Here is a 16,547-nt window from a genome sequence, read left to right as displayed (position 1 = left end):
TATTCTCAGACCATAATGCTTTAAAACTGGAACTCAATCACAAGAAAAAATTTGGCAGAAATTCAAACACTTGGAAGCTAAAGACCACTCTGCTGAAGAATGTTTGGGTCAACCAGGAAATCAAAGAAGAACTTAAACAATTCATGGAAATGAATGAGAATGAAAACACATCAGTCCAAAACCTATGGGATACTGCAAAGGTGGTCCTAAGGGGAAAATACATAGCCATCCAAGTCTCACTCAAAAAAATAGAAAAATCCCGAACTCACCAACTAACTCTACACCTTAAAGAACTAGAGAAAAAGCAACAAACAATGCCTAAGCCATGCATTAGAAGAGAAATAATTAAAATTAGAGCAGAAATCAATGAATTAGAAACCAGAAACACAGTAGATCAGATCAATGAAACTAGAAGCTGGTTCTTTGAAAGAATTAATAAGATCGATAAACCACTGGCCAGACTTATCCAAAAGAAAAGAGAAAGGACCCAAATTAATAAAATTATGAATGAAAGAGGAGAGATCACGACTAACACCAAGGAAATAGAAACAATTATTAGAAATTATTATCAACAACTATATGCCAATAAACTGAGCAATCTGGATGAAATGGAGGCCTTCCTGGAAACCTATAAGCTGCCAAGACTGAAACAGGAAGAAATTGACAACCTGAATAGGCCAATAACCAGGAACGAGATTGAAGCAGTGATCAAAAACCTCCCAAAAAACAAGAGTCCAGGGCCTTTTGGATACCCTGGGGAATTCTACCAAAACATTCAAAGAAGAAATAATACCTATTCTACTGAAGCTGTTTCAAAAAATAGAAAGAGAAGGAAAACTTCCAAACTCATTCTGTGAGGCCAGCATTACCTTAATCCCCAAACCAGGCAAAGACCCCATCAAAAAGGAGAATTTCAGACCGATATCCCTGATGAATATGGATTCCAAAATCCTCAACAAAATCCTAGCTAATAGGATCCAACAATACATTAAAAGGATCATCCACCACGACCAAGTGGGATTTATCCCCGGGATGCAAGTGTGGTTCAACATTTGCAAATCAATCAATGTAACAGAACACATTAATAAGAGGAGAGAGAAGAACCATATGGTCCTCTCAATTGATGCAGAAAAAGCATTTGACAAATTACAGCATCCTTTCCTGATTAAAACTCTTCAGAGTATAGGGATAGAGGGAACATTCCTCAAGTTCATAAAATCCATCTATGAAAAACCCACAGCGAATATCATCCTCAATGGGGAAAAGCTGAGAGCCTTTCCCTTAAGATCAGGAACACGTCAAGGATGCCCACTCTCGTCACTATTGTTCAACATAGTACTAGAAGTCCTAGCAACCGCAATCAGACAACAAAAAGAAATAAAAGGTATTCAAATTGGCAAAGAAGAAGTCCAACTCTCTCTTTTCGCAGATGACATGATACTTTATGCGGAAAACACAAAACACTCCACCCCCAAATTACTAGACCTCATACAGCAATTCAGTAATGTGGCAGGATACAAAATCAATGTACAGAAATTAGTTGCTTTCTTATACACTAACAATGCAACTGTAGAAAGAGAAATTAGAGAAACGATTCCATTTACAATAGCACAAAAAACCATAAGATACCTCGGAATAAACCTAACCAAAGAGGTACAGGATCTATACTCTAGGAACTACAACACACAAAAAGATGGAAAAACATTCCATGCTCATGGATCGGAGGAGTAAACATTGTTAAAATGTCTATGCTGCAAGCAATCTATACCTTCAATGTCATCCCGATCAAAATTCCAATGACATTTTTCAAAGTGCTGGAACAAACAATCCTAAAAATGTATGGAACCAGAAAAGGCCCCGAATCGCTAAGGAAATGTTGAAAAAGAAAAACAAAGCTGGAGGCATCACGTTGCCCGATTTCAAGCTATATTACAAAGCTGTGATCACCAAGACAGCATGGTACTGGCACAAAAACAGACATATAGATCAATGGAACAGAATATGGACCGTCAACTCTATGGTCAAATAATCTTTGACAAAGCAGAAAAAAATATACAATGGAAAAAAGACAGTCTCTTCAATAAATGGTGCTGGGAAAATTGGACAGCCACATGCAGAAGAATGAAACTTGACCATTGTCTAACACCATTCACAAAGATAAACTCAAAATGGATGAAAGACCTCAATGTGAGACAGGAATCCATCAAAATCCTAGAGGAGAACATAGGCAGTAACCTCTTTGACATCGGCCACGGCAACTTCTTTCAAGATACATCTCCAAAAGCTAGTGAAACAAAAGCAAAAATGAACTTTTGGGACTTCATCAAGATAAAAAGCTTCTGCACAGCAAAGGAAACAGTCAACAAAACAAAGAGGCAACCCACAGAATGGGAGAAGAGATTTGCAAATGACACTACAGATAAAGGGCTGGTATCCAAGATCTATAAAGAACTTCTCAAACTCAACACCCAAAAAACAAATAATCAAGTCAAAAAGTGGGCAGAAGAGATGAAAAGACACTTCTCTGAAGAAGACATACAAATGGCTAACAGACACATGGAAAAATGTTCATCATCATTAGCATCAGGGAAATCCAAATCAAAACCACATTGAGATACCACCTTACACCAGTTAGAATGGCAAAAATGGACAGGGAAAGGAACAACAAATGTTAGAGAGGTTGTGGAGAAAGGGGAACCCTCTTACACTGTTGGTGGGAATGCAAATTGGTACAGCCACTTTGGAAAACAGTGTGGAGGTGCCTCAAAAATTTAAAAATAGAGCTACCCTATGACCCAGCAATTGTACTCCTGGGTATTTACCCCAAAGACACAGATGTAGTGAAAAGAAGGGCCATATGCACCCCAATGTTCATAGCAGCAATGTCTGCAATAGCCAAACTTGGAAAGAGCCGAGATGCCCTTCAACAGATGAATGGATAAAGAAGATGTGGTCCATATCTACAATGGAATATTACTCAGCCATCAGAAAAGATGAATACCCAACTTTTACATCAACATGGATGGGACTGGAGGAGATTATGCTAAGTGAAATAAGTCAAGCAGAGAAAGTCAATTATCATATGGTTTTACTTATTTGTGGAACATAAGGAATAGCATGGAGGACACTAGGAGAAGGAAGGGAAAAATGAAGGGGTGGAATTGGAGGGAGAGATGAACCATGAGAGACCATGGACTCTGAGAAACAAACAGGGTTTTAGAGGGGAATGGGGAGGGGGGATTGGTTAGCCCAGTGATGGGTATAAAGGAGGGCACATACTGCATGGAGCGCTGGGTGTTATACGAAAACAATGGACGGTGGATCACCACATCAAAAACTAATGATGTATGGTGAGTAACATAACATAATAAAATTTTTTTAAAAAATGTCTAACAGACACACGAATAAATGTTCAACATCACTTTGCATCAGGGAAATACAAATCAAAACCACAATGAGATACCACCTTACACCAGTTACAATGGCAAAAATTAACAAGAGAGGAAACACCAAATATTCGGTGAGGATGTAGAGAAAGGGGAACCCTCTTACACTGCTAGTGAGAATGCATGCTGGTATAGCCATTCTGGAAAACAGTATGGAGGAGCCTCAAGACGTTAAAAATAGAGCTACCCTATGACCCAGCCATTGCACCACTAGGTATTTACCCCAAAGTTACAGATGTAGTGAAAAGAAGGGGTACCTGCACCCCAATGTTTATAGCAGCAATGTCCACAATAGCCAAACTGTGGAAGGAGCCAAATTGTCCTTCAACAGATGAATGGATAAAGATGATGTGGTTCATATATACAATGGAGGTGGAGGAGCAAGATGGCGGAAGAGTAGGAGACCTAAATTTTTTCTGGTCCGAGGAATTCAGCTAGATATGGATCAAACCATTCTGAACACCTATGAATTCAACAGGAGATCGAAGAAAAGAATAGCAGCAACTCTCTGAACAGAAAAGCGACCACTTTCTGGAAGGTAGGACATGCGGAGAAGTGAATCCTAGGCGATATTTGGGAGGATAGAAGGCGGGGGAGGGGGCCTCCATCAGCCACTACTGGCAAGTGATAGAGCAGCAGAGCACAAAATTGGAAATTTTAGAAGCCGGCCCGGCGGAGGGACATCGTCCCAGGGGCAAAGGGGGGGGGGGGGGGGTGTGGAACCCTCACTGGGACAGTGTGGTCTCAGGACCATCGGGGTCAGAGAAAGACCAGTGTTGCCTGAGTGTGGCAGAACTCCCAGGTATCAGAGCGGGGAAGCTGGCTACAGAGACAGAGCCGAGGCGCAGGCTCTCAGCTCGGGGTTGCCATAAACCATGATCCGTGGCACAGTCGGGCCACTGCTCCTCCAGCAGGGACCCAACAAGTGGCAGATCCGGGGAGACTCCTCTTCCTCCACCGGGAGAAGTGGCGCGGGAGCGCACTGCAGGGATCTGCTGGGTTGGGAGACTCCACACGGGGTCGTGTGCGAGAGATAGAAATGCTCGGTCACAGGCCGGGTGAGCACGGAGTGCGGCCGGAGACCGGGGAAATGGGCGTGATTGACTGCTTTTCTCTGGGGGCGCACTGAGGAGTGGGACCCCGAGTTCTCTGCTCCTCCGAGGCAGAGATTGGGAGGCCGCCATTCTCACTCTCATCATCCAAGGCCAAACGTAAAGCTTGCAGGGAACAAAAAGCTCCGGAGAGCAAACGCTAGCAGATTACTTAGCCTGGACCGGGCAAGGGCGGGGCAATGTCACCTCCAGCAAAGACATTTGGGAGCCACAGCAACAGGCCCCTCCCCCAGAAGATCAGCAAGAACCACCAGCCGAGATCAAGTTCACCGATCAATGAGAATGGCAGAACTCCAGCGCTAGGGGAATACTGCACATAGAATTCATGGCTTTTTTCCCATGATTCTTTAGTCTTTCAAAGTTAATGTTTTTTTTTGTTTGTTTGTTTTTGTTTTTTTTAAAGATTTTATTTATTTATTTGACAGAGAGAGACACAGCGAGAGAGGGAACACAAGCAGGGGGAGCGGGAGAGGGAGAAGCAGGCTTCCCGCTGAGCAGGGAGCCCGATGCGGGGCTCGATCCCAGGACCCTGGATCATGACCTGAGCCGAAGGCAGACGCTTAACGACTGAGCCACCCAGGCGCCCCCAAAGTTAATGTTTTTAAACGGTCTTTTTCTTTTTTCTTTTTTGAATTTTTCTTTTTCCCTTTCTCAACCAATATCTTATCAATCCCTTTTTTAAAATACCTTTTTTAGTTTTCATTTTTAGAGTCGTATTCTATCCCTTCATAGTAGTTAACCCTATTTTTGGTACATATATATAATTTGTTCTCTCTTTAAAATTTTGGGATATAGTTTCTTCTCACAGACCAAAATATACCCTAAATCTCGGGTGTATGGCTTTGTTCTAATCTCCTGCCTGATCACATTCTCTCCCTCTTTTTTTTTAAATCCTCTTCTTTCTTCTTTCAACCAACTTCTTATCTTGTCAATTCCTATTATAAAATCTTTTATAATTATCATCTTTACATTCATATTGCACCCCTTCATCGTATTAACCCTTATTGTTGTACATATATAAGTTTTTCTTTCCTTAAAATTTTGGGAGGCACGTTCTTCTAAGGGACCAAAATACGCCCAAAATCTAGTGTGTGGCACTGATCTATGCACCAGCCTGATCATATTTGATCATATTCTGGTTTTGTTTGTTTGTTTTTGTCTTCTTTTTCTTTTGTCTTCTTTTTTTTTCATTCCCTTTCTTTTCCCCTGCTTTCAGGTCTCATCTAATTTGTTTAGTGTATATTTTTCTGGGATCATTGTTAGCCTGTTAGCATTTTGTTCTCTCAATCATCTATTCTCCTCTGGACAAATAGACAAGACAGAAAAATCACCTCAAAAAAAGGAACAAGAGGTAGTACCGACTGCCAGGGACCTAATCAATACAGACATTAGTAAGATGTCAGAACTAGAGCTCAGAATGACGATTTTAAAGATACTAGCTGGGATGGAAAAAAGCATGGGAGATATTAGAGAAACTTTTTCTGGAGATATAAAAGAACTAAAATCTAACCAAGTCGAAATCAAAAAGGCTATTAATGAGGTGCAATCAAAAATGGAGGCTCTAACTGCTTGGATAAATGAGGCAGAAGAGAGAATTAGTGATATAGAAGACCAAATGATGGAAAATAAAGAAGCTGAGAAAAAGAGAGAGAAACAACTACTGGATCACGAGGCCAGAATTCAAGAGATAAGTGATACCATAAGATGAAACAATATTAGAATAATTGGGATCCCAGAAGAAGAAGAAAGAGAGAGAGGGGCAGAAGGTATATTGGAGCAAATTATAGCAGAGAACTTCCCTAATCTGGGGAAGGAAACAGGCATCAAAATCCAGGAGGCACAGAGAACCCCTCTCAAAATCAATAAAAATAGGTCAACACCCTGACATCTAATAGTAAAACTTACGAGTCTCAGAGACAAAGAGAAAATCCTGAAAGCAGCTCGGGAGAAGAGATATGTAACCTACAATGGTAGAAACATTAGATTGGCAACAGACTTATCCACAGAGACCTGGCAGGCCAGGAAGGACTGGCATGATATATTCAGAGCACTACATGACAAAAATATGCAGCCAAGAATTTTATACCCAGCTAGGCTATCATTGAAAGTAGAAGAAGAGATAAAAAGCTTCCAGGACAAACAAAAACTAAAGGACTTTGCAAACACGAAACCAGCCCTACAAGAAATATTGAAAGGGGTCCTCTAAGCAAAGAGAGAGCCTAAAAGCAACATAGACCAGAAAGGAACACAGACAATATACAGTAATGGTCACCTTACAGGCAATACAATGGCACTAAATTCCTATCTTTCAATAGTTACTCTGAATGTAAATGGACTAAATGCCCCAATCAAAAGACACAGGCTATCAGATTGGATAAAAACAGAAGACCCATCGATATGCTGTCTGCAAGAGACTCATTTTAGACCCAAAGACACCCCCAGATTGAAAGTGAGGGGGTGGAAAACCATTTACCATGCTAATGGACACCAAAAGAAAGCTGGGGTGGCAATCCTTATATCAGACAAATTAGATTTTAAACCAAAGACTGTAATAAGAGATGAGGAAGGACACTATATCCTACTTAAAGGGTCTATCCAACAAGAAGATCTAACAATTGTAAATATCTATGCCTCTAACATGGGAGCAGCCAATCATATAAGCCAATTAATAACAAAAGCAAAGAAACACATCGACAACAACACAATAATAGTAGGGGACTTTAACACCCCTCTCACCGAAATGGACAGATCATCTAAGCAAAAGATCAACAAAGAAATAAAGACTTTGAATGACACACTGGACCAAATGGACTTCACAGATATATTCAGAACATTCCATCTCAAAGCAACAGAATACACATTCTTCTCTAGTGCACATGGAACATTTTCCAGAATAGATCACATCCTAGGCCACAAATCAGGTCTCAACCTGTACCAAAAGATTGGGATCATTCCCTGCATATTTTCAGACCACAATGCTTTGAAACTAGAACTCAATCACAAGAGGAAAGTCGGAAAGAATTCAAGCACATGGAGGCTAAAGAGCATCCTACTAAAGAATGAACGGGTTAACCAGGAAATTAAAGAAGAATTTAAAAAATTCATGGAAACAAATGAAAATGAAAACACAACTGCTCAAAATCTTTGGGATGCAGCAAAGGCAGTCCTAAGAGGAAAGTATATAGCAATACAAGCCTTTCTCAAGACACAAGAAAGGTCTCAAATACACAACCTAACCCTACACCTAAAGGAGCTGGAGAAAGAACAGCAAATAAAGACTAAACCCAGCAGGAGAAGAGAAATAATAAAGAACAGAGCAGAAATCCATGAAATGGAAACCAAAAGAACAGTAGAACAGAGCTGGTTCTTTGAAAGAATTAACAAGATTGATAAACCCCTGGCCAGACTTATCAAAAAGAAAAGAGAAATGACCCAAATAAATAAAATCATGAATGAAAGAGGAGAGATCACAACCAACACCAAAGAAATACAAACAATTATAAGAACATATTATGAGCAACTCTATGCCAGCAAATTAGATAATCTGGAAGAAATGGATGCATTCCTAGAGATGTATCAACTACCAAAACTGAACCAGGAAGAAACAGAAAACCTGAACAGACCCATAACCACTAAGGATTGAAGCAGTCATCAAAAATCTCCCAACAAACAAAACCCTAGGGCCAGATGGCTTCCCAGGGGAATTCTACCAAACATTTAAAGAAGAGTTAATACCTATTCTTCTGAAACTGTTCCAAAAAATAGAAATGGAAGGAAAACTTCCAAACTCGTTTTATGAGGCCACCATTCTCTTGATCGTCAAACCAGACAAAGACCCCATCAAAAAGGAGAATTACAGACCAATATCCTTGATGAACATGGATGCCCAAAGTCTCACCAAAATACTACCCAATAGGATCCAACAGTACATAAAAAGGACCAGGACCAAGTGGGATTTATCCCTGGGCTGCAAGGTTGGTTCAACATCTGCAAATCAATCAATGTGATACAATACATTAACAAAAGAAAGAACAAGAATCATATGATCCTCTCAATAGATGCAGAAAAAGCATTTCACAAAGTACAGCATCCTTTCTTGATCAAATCTTTTCAGAGTATAGCAATAGAGGGTACATACATCAATATCATAAAAGCTGTCTATGAAAAACCCACACCAAATATCATTCTCAATGGGGAAAAACTGAGAGCTTTACCCCTAAGGTCAGGAACGCAGCAGGGATGTCCACTATCAACACTGCTATTCAACATAGTATTAGAAGTCCTAGCCACAGCAAACAGACAACAAAAAGAAATAAAAGGCATCCGAATCAGCAAAGAAGTCAAACTCTCACTCTTTGCAGATGATATGATACTTCATGTGGAAAACCCAAAAGACTCCACCCCAAAACTGCTAGAACTCATACAGGAATTCAGTAAAGTGGCAGGATATAAAATCAATGCACAGAAATCAGTGGCATTCCTATACATCAACAACAAGACAGAAGAAAGAGAAATTAAGGAGTGAATCCCATTTACAATTGCACCCAAAACCGAAGATACCTAGGAATAAATCTAACCAAAGAGGCTAGGATCTGTACTCAGAAAACTATAAAATACTCATGAAAGAAATTGAGGAAGACACAAAGAAATGGAAAAATATTCCATGCTCATGGATTGGAAGAACAAATATTGTGAAGATGTAAATGCTGCCTAGAGCAATCTACACATTCATTGCAATTCCTGTCAAAATACCGTCCACGTTTTTCAAAGAAGTGGAACAAATAATCCTAAAATTTGTATGGAACTAAAAAAGACCCCGAATAGCCAGAGGAGTGTTGAAAAAGAAAAGCAAAGCCGGTGGCATCACAATTCCGGACTTCAAGCTCTATTACAAAGCTGTCATCATCAAGACAGTATGGTACTGGCACAAAAACAGACACATAGATCAATGGAACAGAATAGAGAGCGGAGAAATGGACCCTCAACTCGAGCAATCTTTATCAAATCAGGAAAGAATGTCCAATGGAAAAAAGACAGTCTCTTCAACAAATGGTGTTGGGAAAATTGGACAGCCACATGCAGAAGAATGAAACTGGACCATTTCCTTACACCACACACAAAAATAGACTCCAAATGGTTGAAAGACCTAAATGTGAGACAGGAGTCCATCAAAGTCCTAAAGGAGAACACAGGCAGCAACCTCTTCGACCTCAGCCACAGCAACTTCTTCCTAGAAACATCGCCAAAGGCAAGGGAAGCAAGGGCAAAAGTGAACTATTGGGACTTCATCAGATAAAAAGCTTTTGCACAGCAAAAGAAACAGTCAACAAAACCAAAAGACAACCGACAGAATGGGAGAAAATATTTGCAAATGACATATCAGATAAAGGGCTAGTATCCAAAATCTATAAAGAACTCCTTAAACTCAACACCCAAAGATCAAATGATCCAATCAAGAAATGGGCAGAAGACATGAACAGACATTTTTCCAAAGAAGACATCCAAATGGCCAACAGACACATGAAAAAGTGTTCAACATCACTCAGCATCAGGGCAATCCAAATCAAAACCTCAATGAGATACCCCCTCACACCAGTCAGAATGGTTAAAATTAACAAGTCAGGAAATGACAGATGTTGGCGGGGATGTGAGAAAGAGGAACCCTCCTACAATGTTGGTGGGAATGCAAGCTGGTGCAGCCACCACTCTGGAAAACAGTCCGGACGTTCCTCAAAACGTTTAAAATAGAGCTACCAGGCGACCCAGCAATGCTCTACTGGGTATTTACCCCAGAGATACAAATGTGGGGATCCGAAGGGGTACGTGCACCCCGATGTTTATAGCGGCAATGTCCACAATAGCCAAACTGTGGAAAGAGCCAAGATGTCCATTGACAGATGAATGGATAAAGAAGATGTGGTATATATGTACAATGGAATATTATACAGCCATCAAAAAGAATGAAATCTTGCCATTTGCAACGACATGGATTGAACTGGAGGTTATTATGCTGAGCGAAATAAGTCAATCAGAGAAAGATATGTATCATATGACCTCACTGATATGAGGAATTCTTAATCTCAGGAAAGAAACTGAGGGTTGCTGGAGTGGTGGGGGGTGGGAGGGATGGGGTGGCTGGGTGATAGACATTGGGGAGGCTCTGTGCTATGGTGAGTGCTGTGAATTGTGCAAGACTGTTGAATCACAGATCTGTACCTCTGAAAGAAATAATACATTATATGTTTAAAAAAAAAGAAGAAGAAGAAGATAGCAGGAGGGGAAGAATGAAGGGGCGGAAATCGGAGGGGGAGATGAACCATGAGAGATGATGGACTCTGAAAAACAAACTGAGGGTTCTAGAGGGGAGGGGGGTGGGAAAATGGGTTAGCCTGGTGATGGGTATTAAAGAGGGCACATTCTGCATGGAGCACTGGGTGTTATACGCAAACAATGAATCATGGAACACTACATCAAAAACTAATGATGTTATATATGGTGATTAACACAACATAATAATAAAAAAAAAGATGATGTGGTCTATATATACAATGGAATATTCTACAGCCATCAAAAGGAATGAAATCTTGTAATTTGCAACGACGTGGATGGAACTGGGGGGTATTATGCTGAGCAAAATAAGTCAATCAGAAAAAGACTTGTATCATATGACCTCACTGATATGAGGAATTCTTAATCTCAGGAAAGAAACTGAGGGTTGCTGGAGTGGTGGGGGGTGGGAGGGATGGGGTGGCTGGGTGATAGACACTGGGTAGGGTATGTGCTATGGTGAGCGCTGTGAATGTGCAAGACTATTGCATTACAGACCTGTACCTCTGAAACAAATAATACATTATATGTTAAAAAAAAAAAAAAGAAGAAGAAGAAGAAGATAGCAGGAAGGGAAAAATGAAGGGGGGGAAATCGGAGGGGGAGATGAACCATGAGAGACTATGGACTCTGAGAAACAAACTGAGGGTTCTAGAGGGGAGGGGGGTGGGGGAAAGGGGTAGCCTGGTGATGGGTATTAAAGAGGGCACATTCTGCATGGAGCACTGGGTGTTATTCGCAAACAATGAATCATGGAACACTACATCAAAAACTAATGATATAATGTATCGTGATTAACATAACATAATAAAAAAATAAAAATAAAAAATATATATGCAATGGAATATTATTCAGCCATCAGAAAGGATGAAGACCCACCATTTGCATCGACATGGATGGAACTGAAGGTATTATGCTAAGTGAAATAAGTCAATCAGAGAAAGACAATTATCATATGGTTTCACTCATATGTGGAACACAAGGAATAATGTGGAGGATCACAGGGGAAGGAGGGAAAACTGAATGGGAAAAAATCAGAGAGGGAGACAAACCATGAGAGTCTCAGGACTCCAGGAACCAAACTGAGGGTTACAGAAGGGAGGGGGTTAGGGGGAGGGGGTAACCGGGTGATGGATATTAAGGAGGGCATGTGTGGTGATGAGCACTGGGTGTTATATTCAGCTAATTAATCATTGAACACTACATCAAAATCTAATGATGTACTATATGTTGGCTAATTGAACATAATAAAAAAATAAAATAAATAAATATGGAAAAAATAAAATATAGAAAAAATTGTTAAAACTCAACAATAAGAAAACCAACAACTTGATGAAACAATGGGCAAAATATCTGAATAGACACCTCACCAAAGAAAATATAGAGATGACAAGTATAAGAAAAGGTATTCAAGGGACACCAGGGTGGTTCAGTCAGTTAAGCTCTTGATTTGGGCTCAGGTCATGATCTCATCCTGGGATTGTGCCCCGTGTGGGACTCAACGCTCAGCGGGGAGTCTTCTTGAGATTCTCTCTCCCTGTTCCTCTGCCCTTCCCCCTGCTCACATGCTCGTGCTCTCTCTCTTTCTCTCAAATAAATAAATAAATCTCAAAAAAAGAAAGATGCTCAACATCCTATGTTATTAGGCAGTTGCAAATTAAAACAACAATAAACACCACTACATAACTATTAGAATGACCAAATCCAAAACACTGACAACACCAAATGCTGGTGAGGATGAGTAGCAACAGGAACTCTCATTCATTGCTGGTGAGAATGCGAAATGGTTCAGCCATTTTGGGAGACAATTTGGCAATTTCTTACAAACTATGCACACTCATTCCATCTGATCCAGCATTCATGCTCCTTGGTGTTCACCCAAATGAGTTGAAAACTTAAATCCATGCAGAAGCTTGCACATGGATATTTATAACTGCTTTATTCATAATTTTTAATACTTGGAAATAAGCAAGATGTCCTTCAGTAGGTGAATGAATAAATAAACTGTGGTACATCTAGACAATAATAGATTATTCAGTGCTAAAGAGAAAGGAGCTGTCAAACCATGGAAAGACATGGAGGAACTTTAAATGCACCTTACTAAGTCAAAGAAGCCAATCTGAAAAGGCTTTATACCATATGATTTCAAATATAATGACATTCTGAGAAAGGAAAACTATGGAGACAGGAAAAAATCAGTGGTTAGCAAGAGTTGGAGGGGAGGCAAGGATGAACAGGAAGAGCACAGAGGATTCTAAAGCAATGAAACTATTCTGTATGATGCTTTAATGGTGGATACATTTGTCAAAACTTATAGAATGTATAATATCAAGAGTGAATCCTAATGTCAACTGTGGATTTGGGATGATAATGATATATCAATGTAGGTTCATCAAGTGTGATAAGTGAACCACACTCTGGTGCAGGATGTTTATAGTGGGGAAGGCCGTACATATATGGAGGCAGGAAGTATACAGGAACTCTGTATTTTCTGCAGAATTTTGCTGTGAACCTAAAACTGTTGTACAAAGTAATGCCTATTTAAAGAAAAAAAAAAAAAAAGACACAGAACCAGCCTGAAAGAGCTCCCAATGGCCAAAGATGGCACATATTCAGCAAAATAAAAAATATAGTAATGGATTGTAGCCCAAAGAGTGAAATAAATCTCCATGTGTCCATGCGGATAAAAACAAGTGATTGAATAAATAAGTACATAGGGGAAAAGGGACAAATCTTCCTTGCAGAATTCCAATCAATAACTATAGAAGATGTCAATGTAATTTAGCCAAATACCATCAGAACACACATGCAAATTGAACAATTTAGATTTTAATAGTCAGTGAAATGAGATAGAGCACACATTACATGGGAATGATAAAGGGTTTCAGTAAGAGAGTGTTAGAAAGAAGTTATAGGATTTGAGCTTTAGTTCGTTCATTTTGCATTGGTTCCAAAGCCACTGAGTTTGTTCAGCATTGGGTGTTGTTTAAAAAAAAAAAAAGCAACAGTCACTTGTAACAGCTGACAGGGGGATGCTTGGTATTTTGAGAGTGGCAGAGCAGCCTTGTTTTTGTCTTTACTCTTGCAAAACAGTGATCTTGTTTGTGTTACATCACAATGGTCACAAAATGACCTCATCTGCTTGTGTTCAGTGAGACTGTTTAGGTCCAGCAAGAAAACACCACTGTTTAGCTATGAGTCCCAGACAGTTTTACTCACAGCCAGGCTCTCTCTTAAGTGTCAGACCAGCTCCCAGACATCACAGGCTGCTTTATGCTTTCTTAGACTAACGAGGGAAATTAAAAATCACCATTAGAACACCAGAGTAATAACTGAATCAGACAAGATCCACAAATGAATGCTAAACTGGTGAATGATACTTTAAGGAGAAACAGTATGTTTTATAGCTTCAAAGTATCCCTCTGCAAATATTTATTAGTAACTGTCCTGGTGCTGCATCTACATTGACAGCACTGGATTCAGGGCGGGGTAGGGGAGGATGGGTCTGTGGCCCATCTCAGCACACCCAGGCCAGGTTTTCTCAGGTGTGGAGCAGGGTCTCAGGCATGGGATAGGAGTGAAGAGGTAGGGCTTCCTAGAAAGGAGCTGAGAGGCCTTATATTTTTAAAACATTTGTATTCTTTAAGAACTTAGGAACTTTTGGGGTGCCTGGGTGGCTCAGTTGTTAAGCGTCTGCCTTCAGCTCAGGTCATGATCCCGGGGTCCTGGGATCAAGCCCCACATCGAGCCCCGCATCGAGCCCCGCATTGGGCTCCCTGCTCAGTGGGAGGCCTGCTTCTCCCTCTCCCACTTCCCCTGCTTGTGTTCCTTCTCTCGCTTTGTCTCTCTCTGTCAAATAAATAAATAAAATCTTTAAAAAGAAAAAAAGAACTTAGGAACTTTAGAAATTTAACTTTTAAAACTCTAGAAATTGTCTTTTAATTGCTTATACTTGAATCACTATGAAAGTTATTTATTGTAATATGAATTCCATGGATATGGCCTTGCTATGTTCCAGCACCTACCTCATTGTTCTAACAAAATTATTGAATGTTCTCTTTCCACTGCTTTAAACCACATCTCTAATACATACTACCTTCTCACTTTCTTTTCTTCTTGGACTTGAACTTTTCTTGCACCAGGATCAGTTTTTAAATATTTTAGCAATAGCGTACATGTTAATAGAGATACATTGCTATGCATTTTCAGTTTTCTTTTGATCATTACTAAAAGTTTTTATTAGCATAAAAGTTGGAATTGTTCCTTAATGTTTAAAAAACAAAATATATAAATATCAAAGAGAAAAAACACACATAGAAAACTTTTTTAGAACTCTGATTGGAACTTTAATTAATTATTCTTTCCATCTAGAAAACTGGTATTTATTGAAGTTTCTTAAGTGTCAACAGAATAAAGTTTATACCTTGATTCACATAAGCTGCAATAACTTACTGGAAACGTTAATCTTTCTTTTTACTTGCTAGTCAAAACTCTCTTTTTATCACTGCCATATAAAATAATCTATGTTACAAAATAACAACCAAGAAAAGTGTATTTATATATAAGTGTATGTACGTTTTGTATGTATAAACACATATACACAAAGACAGTCAAAATGTGTGGAGGTTCCTAATTTCAGAAGTGTGCAAATATAAGTTTGTCCTTAGGAGATGCATAATTTGCATGATAATTGTTTTTTTATTGAGTGGTGTGTACTTTCAGGTATTACTTATGGAAGATTCAACAACTTACTTTTTCTTTTTTTCCTAAAGATAAACTCTGAGGATCACAGATATTACTCTTTTATGTTAATGATAGGCTCCATTTCCTGTTATTTGTTATATTTTACAGTTTTATTCACAAAAGCTGTTTACATGTGGTTAAAGTTAATTGTATATTGGTACCCACAAAATGGGGGCCCAAGTCACAAATCTAAGTCAGCCTGATCTAATGGTACCCTTCTCATTGTCAAAGACACCTAACATATGCCAATCACAATTCAGCTTTAGCTAGCTGACTTTACCTTTATAAGGAAACTTTTACTTTGCCTTATAAGGAAATCTCTAGTAATAAAATATGCTCTTGTCCAAAATCCCTCAGAAGAGTGCTCTATGATTTGTTTTCCCTTGAGTAAAGGCCATCAAACTTGTTACTGTTTTAGTTTTATTTGACACATATTTTATCTTCTTTTGGCAGCTCTGAGTTAAAAGGCACACTTTTTGAAAAAACAGTTCAAAATTTCCCCTTTATAAACTTCATATTACAAAACTTCCAACTGCATAGAGAAGTAGAAAATAGTAAAAGGAGCATACCTATATACTAGAGGTAGAAATCCTTAACATGTTGCTATATTTGCTTTTTCTAGTTGTTATTTTTTCAATTACAAATATGTAATATAAAGTATTTTAATATACATCTCTAAAAAAAGGTAAACTTCTCTTCATAATCCGAATGTCATTATCACAATTAACAAAAATAACAATAACTTCCCTTAATATTTCTAATATCCAATCCATATACCAATTTCCCCAGTTGTTCCCAAATGCCTTCTTGTTTTCTCCAACCAGGATCTGATCCATGACCACATACTGTATTTCATCTCATGTCAAAGTTTAACCCATAACCTCTGGGGTTTTGGTAGGATCTGGGCTCTAGCTATCAA

The sequence above is a fragment of the Phoca vitulina genome, unplaced genomic scaffold, assembly GCF_004348235.1.
Source record: "Phoca vitulina isolate PV1807 unplaced genomic scaffold, GSC_HSeal_1.0 scaffold70, whole genome shotgun sequence".
Lineage (NCBI taxonomy): Eukaryota > Metazoa > Chordata > Mammalia > Carnivora > Phocidae > Phoca > Phoca vitulina.
Note: the sequence above shows the minus strand (reverse complement) of the source record.